Source organism: Lycorma delicatula, chromosome 1 (genome assembly GCF_047948215.1).
Source record: "Lycorma delicatula isolate Av1 chromosome 1, ASM4794821v1, whole genome shotgun sequence".
Classification (NCBI taxonomy): Eukaryota; Metazoa; Arthropoda; class Insecta; order Hemiptera; family Fulgoridae; genus Lycorma; species Lycorma delicatula.
This window is the reverse complement of record NC_134455.1, coordinates 157,196,899-157,217,038: the sequence shown is the minus strand read 5'-3', so window position 1 is coordinate 157,217,038 and position 20,140 is coordinate 157,196,899. Positions and strand designations below refer to the sequence as shown.

General features: G+C 32.6%; 1 protein-coding gene across 6 annotated transcripts in view; it reads right to left on the bottom strand.

Annotated features, from left to right (window-relative positions):
* CrzR (corazonin receptor) overlaps positions 1–20,140 on the bottom strand; it is a 1,123,351-nt gene that overhangs the window by 731,711 nt on the left and 371,500 nt on the right. Inside the window, exon 1 of one of the 6 annotated variants that reach the window (XM_075365572.1) lies at positions 905–1,325. The exons of the other annotated variants lie outside the window; for them this stretch is intronic. The gene's annotated coding sequence lies outside the window, so the exon portion shown is untranslated. Of the gene's footprint in view, positions 1–904; positions 1,326–20,140 lie in introns of those variants that run through there. 6 annotated transcript variants of the gene reach the window in all.

The window sequence follows — 20,140 nt, the reverse complement described above, 5'->3', positions numbered from 1 at the left end:
TTTCCTTCGGCGCGTTTAGATATCTATATATATATATATGTATATATATATATATATATTATTGTTATTATAGTTTATTTTTTATCTGAGGTCTTCTCTAATTTTCTTCAATTGATTTTTGAACAAAGGTATTTCGTAGATTAAAATTTAAAATAGGCTGTATGTCATCTTGTTATAAAATCTCAAGAAAGCCATATCTTTCGTTAAACAAAATTGTCTGAATACGATTTGTAAACTACAGGACTAGCACATGAATATTAGATTTCTTAACAAATAAAGAAATAATCATTGAAATTGATAAATTTAATAAAAGAAAACCTTTGGTATTTTATAAAATAATATATGCTACCAAAATTGCAAATCTACTTCAGTTTTGAAGTCATTTAAAAAGCAGTGAAACAGGTACCATAAAAAAAAAATTAGTTAGTTAGTTTCATAAGTAGCAATTTATATATAATTTATATAATAATTTTATATATAAAATCTTATATATTATATATATGATTTATATAATTAGCTGGCCTTCATGGCGCGAATGGTGGCGTCTCGGCCTTTCATCCGGAGGTCCCGGGTTCGAATCCCGGTCAGGCATGGTATTTTCACACTCTACAGCAATTGTCATGCGTTTCATCCTCTGAAGTTATACCTAACAGTAACCCCGAAAGTAAAAAAAAAATTATAAAACTATATATTTGCTTACAACTTCATTAATAGTAATATATTTTTAATAGATAGTCTTATATAAATCATCCCATGCAAGGAAAAGTTCTTACCTAAAAAAAATTACTAAAAAAAAAAGTAATAAGATTATTTATAAGAAAACAAAACATTTTTAAAAATATTATTATAAATAAAAGTTTTTCTACACAATAATTTAATAAATACTTAATAAATAACAACATACCTTTCAAATTTTCAGCTGCAGAAAGAAGCGTTGTTGTAAATTTTTTCCGAAGGTCATGCGTGAAACTCACTTTTACAAGAAACTAGACCTACAGATTACATTACCGTTCAGAATACGATTAATTAATTACTCGCACGTTAATCACAACGCACTTTCTAAATTTATTCATGATATAAAGCGAATACATTAAGTTATAAAAATTATAATGTATAATAATATCCTATGATGATGTTTTTAAAATTTTGATAATCTAATGTGCAATTTATTTATAAAATACTAACAAAATATTATAATAACGGAACTTGCTTTATACGATTATATGTAAAGTCCATTCTTTAATTTAAAACTGAATTCTACCGTTGAACGTAAAGATATTCGATAATATATAAAATGTATCAAACAAAGCTTTACAACAAACCACTCAGCAAAAAGTTGTACTTGTTTGTGATAAATTCCCCACCTCTACTTAACTAACTTTACCCCACTCTTATTAAAAATTCCCTCGTTCTAGTAGACGTTTTTATTAATATTGTCTAATGTTTACTTTTTTTCGTTTTTTTTCTTTAAATATTTTCTAACATAATAGTTACAGCGATCAAAACATATCAAGGAAATTTATGTTAATACGTACTGGATCAATAGATGTGTACCGCTGACAGATTCTATTTGATCAAATTGCCGGGAGAAGTCCTTTGTCATCATTAATTACTGAAAGACAGTAATCGTTGACGCGTTCTAACGTCATATACAGAAACCAAAATGATTTATTAATAATAGTAAATATAATATTATTGTATTTTTTGTTATTTCAAAAATTCAAATCAGTACTTCCCAGTTATTACGTCATTTTTATTTTTCAAGTAACTTTTATTAGAACATTATTAATTTATACTATCTAATCGGGACTCCGTTCCTGAACCTAGATGAACCAGGTCGGTGCAGGCGATCTCGTGGTTGACCCAAGGGCTCCCCGGGGCCATGGGCCAACCCCAGGACCGCAGAGCTCAGTTCGCTTTAGCAATGACCCCTACAGTGTCCGTTACTATTATAGTTATGAGAAATAACAATTAAAGTAGTGAGTCTTTATAGAATCTCGAAAAAGAAACTAAATGACAAAAGACAAAATATTAATAACTATGGTAACTTAAGTGCACATCTTTGCCGAGGAAATCTTCACGAATTATTTCTGTTGCCTTTGGAAGAGAAATTAATTTAATTTTTTCTTCTCTAGTGAATATCTTTAATTGACAACTTCACCTCCAAGGGGGGTTCGGTCTATGGCTTAACATCCTCCCTGAGAATAACATGAATGTATCCTGAAAATTTGAAAACAATCGGTCGGTTGGTTCTTGCGAGATGCAAGAACATACAAACTAACAAACAAAAACCAAACTTTTGTCTTTATATATGTCATTTTCTACTAAACATCAAAATATCTTGATTAGATATTTAAATATTTCTATAATTAATCAATAAAAATTTCTTTATTTTAGTTGAAATACTAATCTCAGGTTGTACAATAACAAGATTAAAAGGAAATATTTGCAAATAACGTTAGGTATCTATTATTAGAAAAGTTTAATTTTTTATTATTATTACTTTAAACATTAAAAGTCATCTACAAATTAAATAATCAATATAATTAATTATAGTGTAGCAGTTTTTGTATTTAGATGCTCAGTTACTAACTATCCAACTTGAGTTTTACCGTCTCTTTATTTCTCATACATTTATTATAATATGACCTTTATAATTTCCTTTAACCTTCCTCATTTCCTTTCCACCTCCATATTTTTTTTTAATTCTCTCACTTTCAGATCTGATGACAAAAAGGATTTCATTACTTTTGATTCTTTACATTTTTTTTTCATCATTCTATTATGGATTATAATTTTTTTTCTTTCAAGAAATAAGTTCAAAAAATTCAAATAACATAATTATATTTTATTATGTATACGTAGAAATCTTATATGCCTGAAGTATCTTCGATACTTTGGATTTACTTTTCAAATAGTAATTAATTTTTTTAAATAATTTATATCGTTTGTTATGTGCAATTATTTCAAAAATTATCAACATTATCTGCTCAGATATATGATATTATCTCAAAAAGAATATATTATAAGGGTTCAGAAACGAAATAGATATTTGCTTATAATTTCCAGTAATCATAACAACTTGTTGAAGTTATCTCTCTGGTCAAGACCGTTACGTGGTTATATGTTAAAATTCGTTGCATAATGAAATTAGAGTACTAACATAGATGAATTTTTTGATTGTTTGGTTAAATTGCTAAGGTATTACAGTAAAATACTAGGATATATAAATTTACGTGAACAAGTATACTTATTTAAAAGGTAACTTACTTAATACATAGGATAGGCATAATAACCCACCTGGTTGGTCTAGTGGTGAACGCGCCTTCCCAAATCAGCTGATTTGGAAGTCAAAAGTTCCAGCGTTCAAGTCCTAGTAAAGTCAGTTATTTTAAACGAATTTGAATATTAAATCGTGGATACCGGGGTTCTTTGGTAGTTGGGTTTCAATTAACAACACATCTCAGGAATGATCGATCCGAGACTTTACAAGACTACACTTCATTTACACTCATACATATCATCCTCTGAAGTATTATCTGAAAGGTAATTACCGAAGGCTAAACAGGAAAAAGAAAGAAAAGATAGATATGATAAATTTATAGTTATGTAATTTACATCATACACAAATTAGTCGTTCAGTAAACACGGATGATAGTAGTTTAATTAATTTTTAGATAAAATATATTTCAAATTTGAATACATATATTACCAGTGTACTTTTGTCTTTAAAATTTAATTAAGTCTATAATCAAAATTTCGGGATATGTGTGTGTTACATAAACAATGGAAAATTTCCATTCCACTAATATATATGCAAACATTTTACTGATATATGTGTACTGACATAGGAAAATTCTAGTTTCCTTCTAATCTAAATTTTAATCCTAAACTATTTTGAAGTTAACCCATCAGCAAAATACTATCTCTTGATAACAAAACATCAAAGATATACAAATGAAGATTTTTAGACTATAATACTTAAAAATTGATAATTTCCAAGACGTCTATAAAATAAATTTACTATATTTTTTTAAGTCATGATCTCACTAAATCATATAATTCTATTATTTTTAGATTTGTTACTAAATTAAATCAAAATTTCTTTTAAAGGAAAATTTTGAGTGTCTGAAAAATTTGTATTCCGTTAGATAGTTATTTCATGCCTACGAGTGATATTTAGAAGAAACACAACACATAATTTTGGCTTTTAAATTCATCTTAGTATGATTGAGACGTACAGAATTAACAATTTCCATTTTAAAATAATGTAATCAAGATTAGAGTTAGTCACTGTTTTTCTCTATTTTGTTTATGATAACAAAGCTCATAAAACTTTTTAAAGTTGACTTTAAAATATGAATAAATAATAATAGATTTTTTAATATAATAATTGGTTTAAGAATTAAAACAAAATTTTAATTTTGATTATCGGTTTGAATTTGGTTTTAATACCGTCTGATTTCTAATTTATGGTGGTTAATGATTTTTCAAGCTATTATTAGGCTTTTATATATGTTTTGACTACTTTTTAACTTACGTAACATGACACTACTTGCGTAAACACTCGAAACTAGTTTTATCTCCATGTTGATTGGCAAGTAACTAATTTTTTTTTTCACTATCCTCAATAAATTTAAGAATTGTTTTTTTTTCAAGTGCAAATTGTTTTTGTCAGGAACAGTTTAAAAATTAATCTTTTATCTAAATATGACCATTAAAACAGTTTGTAAAATATTTTTTTAAGAATCATTGTTGTAACTGAAATTAAAAAGAAATTTATTATAATTTTATTATCTTCTGCGGGAAGGAACGTACTACAATCAATACATAATGAAAGTAAACTGATGTTCAGCGAATAAGTCGGTTTAAAGTATTAAATTTATACTACCTTTAACTTAATACACTTTATTTTACTAATTAGTAATGTATTCTCTACCTTTCACATCCTAATGGATATCTCCACTAAGGAGATAACGTACAGAAAAATCCAACTTATATTATCTTGATGAATTCAGACACGATCTATATTATCGAAAATCAAAACAATAATCCTTGAAAAGCAAAGCAATTTACCTAGAATTAGTTATCCAGATACTGAGAAAAATAAACAAACGAAATTTCAAAATGAATTAATTTATATTCTATATACCATATATTTCACAAACAAAACCAAAATAAAATTTACACCTAGTTTTTTCAGTTTATAAAATTTTCTTATAGAGAAAACTCGTAGGCGATCTGTTTTTACATAATAATCTATCTACTTTATTTATCAACAACATATTAAAAAACTTAATTCGCAAATTCATCTTTTTATGTCATTCCGACGACATACTTAACCTAAATCAATTTTCATGTCATTCAATATTTTCAACTTTTTTTATTACCACAAACAAGCATTTTATTCAGATCATAAATAATTATACTTTATATACATCACTGCAGATATAGTATCTGTAGTATTTTGCGATAAAAATTAAGAATCTGCTCTTTCCAGTCTTTTCTGGATGGATCAAGAGAAACTGATAAATGTTGATTACAATAGTGTCACAAAATACGTAATAAAAGTTGATAAAATAAATGGTTATAGTTCATACTCATACTTAAAAAAACTTTTTTATGAATTAATATTTATGCACCTATGCTCATAAAAAAAAATAAATAAAAGAACCAGTAGACATTAAAATAACCAGTTGCATACTCGTTTAACAACAGCATAACAAAATTTCTTCTTTTTAAGGAAATCGTTTAATTTAATTATCAATAAATTTGATTGAAAATTTACCTATCTTATAATTAATTTATCAGGTCTTCCCTTGTATGTTGTGTATTGAAAAAAAATGTTTTCCTTTAATAGTGGTTTTTTTTTAGAGAAAAGGAATAAAGATTTTAGTAAATGTTTAAGATTTTTAAATATTTATTATTTTCAGAAGTTTTAATTTTCTAAAAAAAAAAATAACTAGGTCCATATGAAACACATTTAAAATAAATATCTGACAAGTCTTGTACAAAAAAGATTTTTTTATCTAAAAAATAACCCCTGTCTGTGTTATTGGTAGACTAATAAGATATAATTTAGAAATATTAATTTATTAATCATTATTAAACATTAAATTACTAGTAATTTATTATAACCCCACGAAAAAAACCTCTTCCAAACTTTATTAAATATTGAAATAAATGATTTGTAGCGGTGAATACCAGAAGATTTTGGGTCAGTCTGTCAGTTAAAGTAGTATCGTTACCCTTTAGAGGTAACTTTTAAAAAAGTAATTGAACGAGTTTGTAAAAACCAAGAGAATGCCAACAAAAAAGTTCATGTAGTTGAACGACAAGTGCTTTAATTGTATATTTACATGTTTATATCGCGATAATCGAGAAATTCACTAGCCATGGAACTAAATCTGAGATTTTCGGGTTAGTGGGCAACTATTATGCTACTGATTATCTAAGCAGACAGAATATAAATTTGTTTTTTTTTTTTAAATAACTTTAAAATACCGAAAAATTTATAAATTATGTCACTTTTCGGGTTGTTATATTTTCGGGTCTGTCTCAATCATTTTAAAGTAAAGATATGGATAATTTTATTTTAAAGATAAGATAATATACAAAGCAATATAAAGCGAAATTACTTTAAGGTTACTTTCTGTAAGAGTGACAGTGTTTATTATTGATAGTTCCTGAGGTGAACTGAGTAAAGGCTAACGGATTGAATAACACATGTATTTCGGTAGACTTTTGTAGAAAGGTATTTTCAACTCTATAAAGAAATAAATGGAAACAACTTCTTTTCTTGCTATACCTTTTTATTCTTGGGATTTACTGACTCAGGAATGGATTTTACTGATAGCTCGGTTAAAATCGTTCGATTGTGGCTTCTAATATACACACGCAGTCTACTTTTTTTTTATTACTAGTTATCGCTAGATGCTTGGTAAACGAAACCACAAAAACGGTTAAGATAACAAAGTATGTAGAATATAAATTTAAACTTGAATTTCCCAAAATGTTGTAACTGAAAAATCTGGTTAAACGTGATAATTTCTGCTAGGAAATGCATAATTCTTGTATTCCTTATTTTTCAATACAGTCATAAAAATGAAGGTCAAACAACATGAAAGCAACCGAGAAACGTTTATTCACATAGTTAAATAAAACATAAATTTTAAATACAGACTAATTAACTGCAAGATTACACTTAATTTTGTATAAAATAATATTAATAATAATTTTTTTCTTAAAGTATTTTACACTGCAGTAATTAAAAAAAAAAAAACCTGGACAGTTTTGCGCAAGACCGACTTTTCGTTTACGGCGCCGTAACTATTTCACAGTCAGAATGCACTGATTTTACGCTTATTGCGTAAGCGTCGGTAAAAAGATTTATTTAAATTTTAAAACAGAAATCTATTAATAAATATATTTGTTGAAATTTTATTAATTGAAATTAAAAAAACAAATGTTTCCTTATAAATAAGCATTTAAATCTTATAAATAAAAGACATATTGGTTTAGTACATAAATTCTGTATAAAAGTTTATTAAAAGAAATTTTACGATTATCATTTTCAATAAAACCCTTTGCATAGACAGTTTTTTTATAATTTCAGCTTCATCTGTTAAACATACTATTTTAATAATCTAAAATCCATTACCATATATGAAAGGTTATATTCAACTCGCTGTTGTTATCTATATTTCATTGTAACTAATCCAGTTTTTTTTCTTTTTTTTTTTTTTTTTTTGCTTGTACTAGTTATTAGTTGTTTTGCGATACACCAGCTTCCCGTATTCTTCTGCCGCCAGTTCATTTAGCCATTGATTAACAGCATTTTTGAGTTCATCGTCACCCGCGAATTGCTAACCACTTAAAAATTCTTTCAATTTCCCCAAAAAATGGTAAACAGAAGGAGCTAAACCTGGACTATACGGTGGGTGATCGTAAATTTCCCAATCGAATGTTCTCAGCAAATCACGTGTCTGACCCGTAACATGTGGATGTGCATTATCGTGCAGCAGGACGACGCCGTCGGTAAGCCGCCCACGTTGCAGATTTTGAATGGCGCTCCGTAACTTACGCAGAGTTTCGTAGTAAGCTTCTGCATTTATAGTCGTTCCACGTGGCATGAAATGAATCAGCAATATGTCAAACCGATTCCAAAAAATGTGGCAATCAGTTTGCGACCAAATGGCTGTGGCTTGACGTTTGATTTTTTTGGGGGGAAGGACGGAAACCGCTTTCGCGTTATCAGCACCCGGAATAATAACGTTTTATAAAAAAAAAACTAAATACTGTCTAAAAACTAAAAACAAAAAAAATTATCACAGATATTTTATTTTTTTCTTAAAATACATTTAAAAGTAATATCATAGCTGTAAACACAGAATTAAAATTATTGTAAGTATAATAAAAATATATAAATAAATGAAATTTTACGAAGACTGAGAGGGGTGTAAAGGGCCTCTTATCGGATAACAAAAAGACTAAAATATTAAAAATTAATAAAGATTAAAAACTTACAACTAATATCACAGTCGAAATCTTAAAAATACGATAAATTTATTTAAAAGAAACATAAAAATGAATACCAAAAACATATTAAATTTTAATAAACATTGAATTTAATAAGATTCGCAAGAGGTGTAAAGGCCCCTTCTTGGATAACAGACAAAAAAAACCAACTCAAAACATAAAAATTCAATTAAAAACAGACACTAAACCTTTTCAAATACAAAAACTATTGTAACAAAACCTGTATAGTGGGCCTGAGTAACGGATTCCTACCAATTATTATAAAGGTAGTAGCAAATATAATAATTGTAGGAATCTAGAAAGAGACAAAAAGGAGAACCCTATTTATAAAGAATAGGTCCGTTTTACGATTACCTTTTGTTATACTGCCCGCTGACACACAATGAACACCTGTTGTACGGTGAGAACAGATCAGGTTTGGAATTCATGGGGACAAAAGCCTCAGTCGACTGTTCTCACGCTTCAACTTGGATTAGGTCCGGCAGGTAATGCCGCTAGCAGTATAAATAGTCCGGGTAAGACCAGCTAAAATAGAGTGCTATTAGAACCAGTCTGCGAGGCGTTCCGCAAGAGAACGCACAGACAAGTCCCGCAAGAGAAGTTCAGCGAGGAGTGCCTGCGAGTTTGTGGGTTTGGCGGAGTTCTGCGAACCAGTCCAGCGAGACGTTACAACGACGGTCCAGCGAGGAGAGTTACAGGTGTGAGTCTGCGAGCCGAGAGTGCGAGACGTCAGTCCAGCGAAGAGGGTCTTCATAAACTGTTAGGGTAGATAACAAAGGTATTTGCAAATGAATACTATACGATTGTTTGTCAGTACAAGACTAATGATTAAAAAGTGTTAAGACTATCGGTTTCTTTTGTTAATGGATCTAGTTTTCGATTTATCTACCTGGAACAAATTCCGAACGATTATTTATTTTGAACTCTGTCTTGGGTGTAATCTGTAATTATTATTTAATAATGACATTTATCACTATTCGATGTGTAATATTTTGATTGTTATTCTTTGTTGATTACGCTCTGTTTTTATGTCATACTTACTGTTTTGATTATGTATTATGTCATGTACTTTGTTATGTATGAATTGTTTGATTTTTTGTTATTGACGTGTAATATTATTATCTTTTACTACTATTATCCTGATTATTATTGTGGTTGTAATTACTATATTAATATTTATGTTCATTAACTGTTCTATTATTGTCACTTATAATTATTTTTATCATTATTGTATTAACACTTGTTATTATTATTAATTTGTCTGGTTGTAATTATGAACATTTTTTACCAATAAACTGTGATTATATAAAATTCTAAATTGTCAACCTCTCAATATCCTCATCGAGCCGCGACACTACATCCAACATAATCAAATGTCAACACGACGCAAGATTATAAACACCCGATCTAAAACTATCATTATCATTGCTCAAGATTTGACGGATATTTCTGAGCAATTTAAATTTACGATGCAACGCCGCAAAACATATGCAATCCACAAGTATGTGGCGCATAGTCAAGCGGAGGTTGCATCGTACGCATAGTGGTGCATGTGCTTCTGACATGTGGTACTCGTGCGTAATAGTGGAAGTCCTATGCGCAATCGACAGAGGACGCCTTCCTCCCGACTAGGTTTTTGAATGAGAAGTTCCGTGGCAACACAGAATGATTAATGTACCGGAGTTACTTATCAACGGTAGCTGTCCAGTCACCTTGCCACTTTGTTCAAAGAGACAGTTTTATATAATTAATAAAGTCAGAAATAGCCACACGAGTGGTGATAGGAGGTTGCGTCTTTAGCAGCGGAATCTACATGTTCATTACCCGGAATCCCTACGTTGCTAGGGACCCAGCAGAAACTTACTTTTACTTTGCAATGATTCAACTCAGCGATTGCGTTGTAGATTTCAATGAAGATAGGATGTCGGGAATAAAAGATTTTTAAGAATTGGAAAGCACTACACGAGTCACTGCAAATAAGGATATTTCGGTACTTAGGGTTAATGATATTCAGAGCTTTATTTATAGCATATAGTTACGCAGTAAACACGCTCGTAATACCAGGACCAAACATATAAATTCTATCATTGACAACAAACGCGCAACCAACGACAGGGCTTCATCTAATGCACCTCTGGCTAGCCAAAGGAAAGCTCGACGTACAACATCCAGCATTTTAAACACAGTATAACGCACTGAAGAGTGGGCGTCACAACCATAATCTATACGGGAACAAGCTAAGGAGTAGTAATAACATATTCATACATGACCGATCGGCTCCCCAATTAGTGTTGCTAGGAACTCGCAGCATATCTAAAAGTCTGGAATATTTTGTTTTTGTCTTTGATGTGTTTTACCAACGTAAGACTTGATATCAGGAGGGATAGCAATTTGCTCCCCGTTGAGAAAAACTTGCGGATTAGACGACGGGTCCCGCAAGCAAGAAAAGACTACAAATTTCGTTTTCTGAGATGAAAATTTGAAGCCGGTCACCAAGCTTCAAAGCGGGATATTGTATTCTGTAGTAGTCTCTTTGCTGTGGCTGTTGAACGGTACGTAATATATACGGCAAAACCATCAACAAACAATGAACATGAAAGAGGTGGGTGCACATAATTAGTAATGTTGTTGATGGCTATAGCGAACAAGGTGGCAGTTAATTCACTTCCTAGAGGGACCCCATTCTCCAATGTGACGCTACCCGATTGAGAATCTCCAACAAGAACACGAAAATTTCGGTCATTTAAGAAACCTTTGATAAAACAAGCACGTTGCCCTTTACTCCCCATTTTTTTGAAAGCGTTTAGAATACCACGTCGGAAGGCCTTGTCGAACGCCTTCCTGATATCAAAGAAGATAGCGAAGACGCGCTGGAATAGTAGGAAGGCGTTTTGAATAGCTATCTCCAATGATACTAAATGGTCAGGGGATGATCGTCCTTGTCAGAAACCACACTGCTATGGAGATAAAAGACCATGTCTATCTAAGTACCGTGTAAGCCTGCGGCTTACCATTCTCTCCATTACTTTGCATAAGACGCTTGTCAGGGAGATAGGGCGGTAGCTTGAAGGGTTTTCTTTTTATTTACCAGGTTTAAGCACTGTTACGACAATGGCTTCTGACCAGATGAAAGGAAAACTTGTGAGGAGAATAAACCATTATAAATACACAAAAGATGTTGTAGTGCTAAATTTGGAAGGTGCGAGATCATACTGAGGCGAATATTGTCAGGTCTAGTGGAGGCGTCACGAGAGTTTTTAAGTCCGGGTGACAACTCGTTGAATGAACTGAAGCGTTTAATTCACCGACCTAATCACCAACGTTTAACGGCAGTACTTCTGTCTGTGTACCTCTGAACTTTATTACTGAATAATTTTCGATTTTTGTTAGGTGAAAGAAACCCAACGAAAAGAACCTGCCAAGTTAATTGAAATAGCATTAAAATAGCAACACCACCACTTTCTCTACTATCCACAAGACAGTCGTATCTCTCACATCTATAGCATCTGAATGACACTGAATCTTGTTGTAATAGATGCGATTCTTGGAGGCACATTATTAATGGTTCATATGCGCGCATCAACACTAATATCTTCAATGCGGAACCGAAGACCTCCAACGTTTCACTGAATAATGCTCGTAAATAAAGTTAGTTGGATAGAAAAATACAGATAAATATATGACAAAATTAGTTATAGGTGATCCGAATTCCGAAACCCTGGGTCGGGCGGCTCTTCTACCATATCCTCTAGTAGACATGGTGTTGGAGAGGAAGATTTTAAATAATGGGAAGTTGCAGACAATATCTCAGAGAATGTGGTTGTGTGGGCCCCTTTAACAGAGAGATTATTTGGTGGCTTACCATCAGCTATATTTACCTCTCTCCACAAAGGTAAAACTCTAGGGTCAGGAACTTTCAGGGGGATCCCACTAGTGTTAGTTTCAGTAGCTGTAATTACCGACTTCTTATTCGTTTTCGTTAACTGAGAAATAGTTGTAGTAAGTGAAGCAACCTGATGAGACATTACCTGAACAAGCTTCATCAGCTCACTGCAGGATCCGAACTATTTGTATCTGCATTTACAAGAGCTATACTTGATGTCCCGGCAGCAAAAGAGACATCCGGTTTAACGAGGTTTCGAGAGCTAAGCGTTTTCTATTTTCTCTTTGGGTGGCTGGGAAAGAAAGCTTTTGCTCAGTGCAGATTTTTAGGATTGATTTCTCTTCTTTAAAACTTGCGCAATTTCGAAATCGAGATGAATGTGTTCCCTCACAGTTTGCACATTTTTCTTCCTCCTGACAGTCAGTGTCCTTGTGGCCTTCTTTTGCACATCTAGCACATATTGCTGTGTTCGGGCAAAACGTTGTGGTATGGCCCAGCCTTTGACATTGAAAACACCACCATGGGTTAGATACGAATGCTTGCACGCTTACCAATATGTATCCTACTTTAATTTTCTCCGGTACTGTAGGAACGTTGAAGATTAAAATAAGAGAGGGAGTAAGTTCTTCCATCCCACTCTGACGCTTCATTATTTTCTTCACATCCGTAATACCTTGGAAAAAAGCGCTTCGGCAACTTCACTAACGTCCATTTCAAGAAGATTCCGACAAATTACTCCTCGGCTGGTATTCAAAGTTTTATGATATACAACACTTATACCGCGCATATTCGTTAGACGTAAGAAAGATCAACTTTGGTCTTCACTAAAAGTCTGTATTAATATTGTTCAGTCTCTCAGTTTTCTGATGTTCTTGGGGGAACCGCTTGAACCAGTTACTACCTTATTGATCAGAAAAGGTGAGACCTTATGAAGGGAGCCTCCTTCCTGATTATTCCGAAGAACAATAAAACTGATGTTTTTAAATTTATGTGTCATACCATACAATTCTCTTCTGCAGGTCTTCTATCCTCGTCAGACAAAGCTTCATTAAACAAATGTTGGTGGTTTTTTCAGATGGACCACCAACTATCATAGAATTTGTTTATAGACTTGAAATCTTAGTCCCTCGAGTACCGGCGATATAACGGACCACTCCAGCAGAGCGCACGCGTACTGGAGCTAGAGCTAAATACAACTGGGTTTGCCCTGTAGCTCAGAGAACATTTTTCGACAAACATTAAATGGAGCCATTCACTGATCGGCACCTTGGGTTACGGTTACGTTTCGTAAGATGTCGCAAAACCATCGACTGTAGCTATAGGAAGAAACAGTGAAGGATGGGTTGCATAGTTGTATAAGGATATATGTTGCAATTTGTGTAGTGTTCTAGGTGTAGTGTATGTGTATAGTGTAAACGGTTTTGCAACTCTGAGTAAAGTTGAAAGAAACGCTGCAGGTGCTATGGCCGTGGGGATGCCAACCTCCAAAGTCTTAAAGAATAAAACTCCCCGTCGGGGGTTGACCTTTGTTGGTGATTGAGGATGACACCATTCAATTGACTGCCGTTTTCTCTCTGGTGTGTAATGCGAAATCTATGTTTCATGGCCGGTAACAATTGAATTAAGGACCTTATCACGTTTTTTCTGTGTAGCACATCAAAAATTCCAATACAGATCCCATTCAAATTTTTTTGTGACATTTCGTTATCACGTGCGACACCCAAAGTGCACAGACCTTTCAGAAGCCTAAATGGTCATGAACAATGCGATCAATAATAGCTATTGAAATATCCGGGAAAAGAAAGGTCAGATGGGAAATCGTTGAACGTCGATCTTTACTGATTTCATCATCGACACGTTTCAACAAGTCCTCGATAATTATCGAGGGCCTTCCCGAACGTTCTTCATCATGCACGTTGATTCTGTTATTTCTAAACCTTTAACATCATTTTCGGACGTTTCTTTCATTCATTACATTGTCACCGTACACAGCAACCAGCTATCTATGAATTTCAGCATGCTTAACGTTTTGATGGTTTAAAAAACGTATGATTCCACGTATTTCACACTCAGCGGCAACATCGATTTTCCTATTCATTTTATAACGTAATAACTCACACGTAATCAAAGATACTACAACGAGACAAATTACAGACAAAAATGCAGTGTGTGCATATTACTAGCGTGGCCATGAACGACACATGTTTGCCAACCTTAAGGAGAGAAATAAGACAAGCAAAGACAAAGACAAATAAGAAAAGCAAAGACCCCCAGGGGTCTTTGTTTTAGAGATATCCCTCGTAGTTTTATATTAAGGCACAAATTGCTCCAAAAATATTCTAAATATTTAAATATCACTTACACAATTTTTTTTTTGTGCTGGAGGAACTTAATTTATACGAAATTGGTGACATTATTCTAGAGTTTATCACCCATTTAAATGAGTCATTCGCACAAAATTGTGGATCAGCAACTTTACCTGGCCTCTAATATTAATATAGACTGATGTGAATGGATTAATTGCGTTAATTATGAGGCAATGTTTATTTAAATTCAAAGAACAAAGTATCTGTTACTTAAACAATATATTATTTAATCATATCCCCATACCCACTTTATGAAGACTTCCAGTGACAATAAAAAAACCAATAGGTACTATATATTTTAGATCACTAATCGTGCTTTTTTTTAAAATAAGTTATTAAGAAACAGAAATTTTAAATAATTTATATTTTCTTATACAATACATTGTTATTCGTATAAAAATTTGCAAATTTACAGTCTACTACTTTCTGTTTCATGATACACGATTATAATATATCTATTACCTTTTAAAACTGTTTCATTTTCCATTTTTAAATTTTTTTTTATATTTGTCATAGCTGTATAATAATTAGAAGAAGCCACTTGCCTGCGATTGAATTAGTCAAATTATAGCTTGCTTGGGAAATTTAGTAAAAAAGCTAGAACATTATTTTCCTATGAAGATGATATTTGAATAATCTAATTCAGAAAATATTCTATTTTCTATTATTTGGTAATGAAGGGCACTTGTCCTACTACTGATAATCCCTGATTGGTAGAAAAATCTATTGGAGCAGCACCTCTTCTTTTTTTTATTTTCATACTATACAGTCATATTCATATATGATTATAATGAACTATTGTTCGTCTAATAATATCTTTTGAAAGATAACATAGTTTTATTCATTATTCGTAGAATTTTATATTCGAATAACATCAATAAATAATATTTATTGACTACCTTGTTATTATTTAAAAAAATTAAAATTATTTAATAAATAATATTAATTTTCTAATTTGGAGAAATTATAAAACAAAAATATATGAGTATATATATATATACTTATATATATATATATATACATGACCTTGGGTTAAGCTGAGAGCGGATGATACATGTTGCAGTCTCAATCTTTAAAGATTTCAATATCTCGGCACAAAATGGAAAAAAGCCAAACCTGCAACGCTGCATTAAAGACCTCACAATTTTTCATCAAAACTAGATCAGTTTGATCAAAACCATTTAATTTCCATATTTATTCGTATCAATACATTGCTTAGATCGGGTGATACGTAGCATTAAAGACAAAAATGGCCTTTACTCTTTAAAGTGGAATATTTTAGTTCAGAAAAATCGTAGACACACAAAAAAAGAAATTAACTGTGGCCGTCGCACTCGCTGGGAGGAGGCGAATACGAGAGATGAGAGTAACTATTGGAGATGTTGAGGTTAACACGTCGGGGTGCGCTAAATATCTCGGAGTGTGTATCGAGAAGAATCGGCTCTTCAACACACATCTGATGAGAACATCCGAGCGTGCCGAGAGTGTTTTTCCCTAGTTAGATCAACTTATGGGAACTCATAAAGGCCGCGGGCGTTCAAGATGCGACTTATCCTGCAGGTGGCTTTACCCATAATTTTCTATGCGACCCCTGCCTGGATCAATGCATTTACCAGTAATAGGAATGTTGATAGGCTTTCGTCTATTCAGCGGCGAATTGCTGTAAAAACTATTGCGGCATACAGGAATGTTTCCTGTAATGCTGCTGAAGTGGTTTGGGCATCCCTATTGTTCTGCTGAGGGCACAAATGCTATACAAGATTTATAATCGAATGCCTAAAGTTGAGGCTAGACATATCCTTTTAGGAGATTTGCAGGAAGTCTGGAATGCTTCTCCTACGGGAGAATGGACGAGACGCATTATACATAGCATTGATCTATGGGTTCAGCGTGGCTTTGGGGAGGTGAGATTCTACCTCTCCCAGTTGCTAACTGAGCATGGGGAGTTTGAGGGGTACCTTTGCCGGTTTGGTAAATGCGCTACCTCTGTTTGTAGATACTGCGAATCACAGGACAAACCGGAGCACACCATATACCACTGTTGTAGGTGGGACGGTGTTCTACAGGAGCTGGGTTTGACCCAGCTTACTCCAGAGAGGACTCTTGGTTATATGCTTTTCAGTGGGCAGGCCTGGCGAAATGTCGAGAAGCTAGCTACTAGAACATTGAAGACAAATCGAGTGACGGTTGGGACCTCGATCGTGGGTAACCGTGCATGTGTTTAGTTAGGGAGGGCAGCCTCGATCTGGAGAGGACGGTTCACCGAGGTGGGCCGTTCTTGATGAGGGATCGGGGACCCCTTGTGGGAGTTTTTGTATTATGACAACTGGAAGCTGGATACCCTCATATAGGAACACTGCTAACAAAATCTTCGCAGGAATTGGGGTACTCTAATAGGTTGATAATATTAATGGCTTACTAATATAATATAAAATAAAGATCTGATCGGCAGCCCGTCCTGCCATCCCGAACATACTGCCGGTAGGTGAGAAGGGCTGTTACAGTAGAAAGGACACCCCGTACGCTGTTCTATGCTTAATTGCGGGTCCGTCGTAGGGGAGTAAGGAAAAATTGGATTTCCTTCTTAACATTCTCCCATTCTTCTTCCATATTTTCTACCTTATGATTTTTACTCAAACCTCTTGCGATGTCCTCCTCAAAAATCTTCTTTACCATCTTTTCCACCGATTCATCTGACACTTTTCTTTAAGTTTTTAAACCCCAATCTACATTTGATTATCATTAAATAATGGTCACTATCAATTTCTGCTCTAGGATAAGCTTTGCAGTCGACGAGTTGATTTCTAAATATTTGCCTAACCATGATATAATCTATCTGATATCACCTGGCTTTCTCCATGTGTATATTCTTCTATTATGATTTTTTAACTGGGAGTTGGCAGTTATTAAATTGTACTTCGTGCAAAACTCAATGAGTCGGTTCCCTCTTTCATTCCTTTTGCCCAGCCCGTATTCACCCACTATATTTCCTTCCTTGCCTTTTCCAGTGCTTGCATTCCAATCTCCAACTATTATTAAATTTTCATCCCCACTTTTATGTGTTTAATTGCTTCGTCAATTTCTTCGTATACACACTCATCAGCCTTATGGGCACTTGCAGGCATATAGACGTTAACAATCATTGTCGGCTTTGGTTTTGCTTTTATCCTTATTACAATGATTCTATCGCAATGAATTTTGAAATATTCTACTCTCTTCCCTATCTTCTTGTTTATTACGAAACCTACTTCTATCTGCCCTTTATTTGAAGCTGAGTTAATTTTTATAAAATCACCTGAGCAAAAGTCGTTTTTCTTTTTCCACCAAACCTCGTTAATTTCTACTACATCTACATTTAACCTATCCATTTTCTTCTTTAAATTTTCTAACCTACCAACCTGTTCTAGACTTCTAATATTCTATGCTCCGAATCGTAGAATGTTATATTGTATTTTTCTTTTGACCCCTTCCTTTGCAGTTCCCCTTCGGAGATCCAAACGGCGAACTAGTTTACATCCAGAATATTTTACTAAGGAAGGCGCCTCCAAATTTGTTGCATGAAAATGCAGAGAGTTACATTTTCTTGGAAAAGAAGCAGTTTCCCCTTGCTTTCAGCTGTTTAGTACTCAGATGACTAAGTGATGTTGACATGGCCGTTGAAACCCTGATCTACGCACGTAACAACTAGTGAAAGAGCTGCTACCCGCTTTCAGGAATCATTACTTAGTCTAGCTCTCAACAGACACCTCTCTTATACAGCTGCATCTTCGATCCAGCTACACTGTATCACTGAGCACTCAAACCCCCTCACCAATGGCAAAGTGTCATGATTCATAGAGGGAGAAAAACATAAAGTAGCAGTGTCATAAATCCGTTTAGCAAAATTATTACTCATATTAATGTCATTAAGACAAATATAATTAAAGTTGTTTTAGAAAACTTATTGATAAATTTATCATCCTAATGAAATTTATCCAGTACTTGGTTGATGAGCTGAATTCCTTAGCTCAGAGAGCCAAAGTTCATCATTTGGTTAAAAGAGTATTTTAGCGAGAAGTTTACAAAACAAAAAGAGTAGAAGATAAAAATTTTATGTAGACAAAGACTACTGTTCCGATCGATCAAAATGAGACATGATTGAAAGTAAATTGAGCTAGAAATGATTGAATAATAAAGAGAGGGTGATAACACCTGTATAATTTTGAATGCTTGTTTTTTATAAGATTTGCTTATTTGTAGTCATACATAAGGATATCAGAAATTACGAAAGCCTAGGTAAGAGAAGAGATGCAGAAAGAAATCCCTTTCTCTGTCCATCCAGTATGCTACTTATTTGCAAGATAATAATGGGAAAAGAGAAGATCAAGCTGAAATAATTACTATTATGTTAAAACTATGAGAATGTTAACCAATTAAGTTTTTATTATACTATGTCCGTATGGGTTTTATTTAATACCTATTCTCATTCTGCCGAGTATCTTTAAATTATAACTTTATTTAGAAAAAAATTTAAAAAAATCTATAAAAAAGTTAGGACTTTCAATTTTGCATGGGATCCTCCAAAAGAAAGAACTATCTGTCATGAAAATTCAACCTCTTGCAGGGAATTAAGCCCAGGAACTACAATTTAACAATTTTAGTGACGCTACTACCAACGCGCATTGAAAAATATTCAATAACAATATTCATAACAATGAAAAAAATATTCATAACAAACAACGTTTGTATTTCATTAAGAAAAAACCTTAAGCAAAGATATTGTAACAAAAATTGTCAGACTAAAAAACTGTTTTTGTTAAAAAAAATAAGTTTAAAAAGATTTTAAAATAGAAAACAATTTCACAGGAAGTACACGTCTGAATTATAATGCATAGATAATTAAAAAATAATAAAATTTAGTGAAATACTGCAACAAGATGGAAATTAACAGTAAAAACAGCATTTGCAAGAAGATTGTAAGAACAATATTTGTAATAGTTGAAATAAATAACAAACAAATATATCAATAATTTTAACTACTTTTTATTATTAAAATGTTCTCAGAAATCCCTTATATACAATTACCATTTACTGTATGTAATAAAGAAATTATTTTATTCTAATTTAATAATTTATATTTTGAAAAACTTGAAGTTACACAGATAAAATCAAACGTTTTAGAAAATGAAGAAAGTATTATTTGACTAATTAAATTTGAGTGGCACGGTAAAATTTTATTCTCAAAATTTGCAGTTTAGGCAATTCGTTTTAAAGTTTCATGAAAATTACATTTTTTAATTTTATGTTTCTTAACAATGACACTCAATTCAGCGGATAAAATACTATTTCTACTTTAAACGGCATTAAAAGTTAG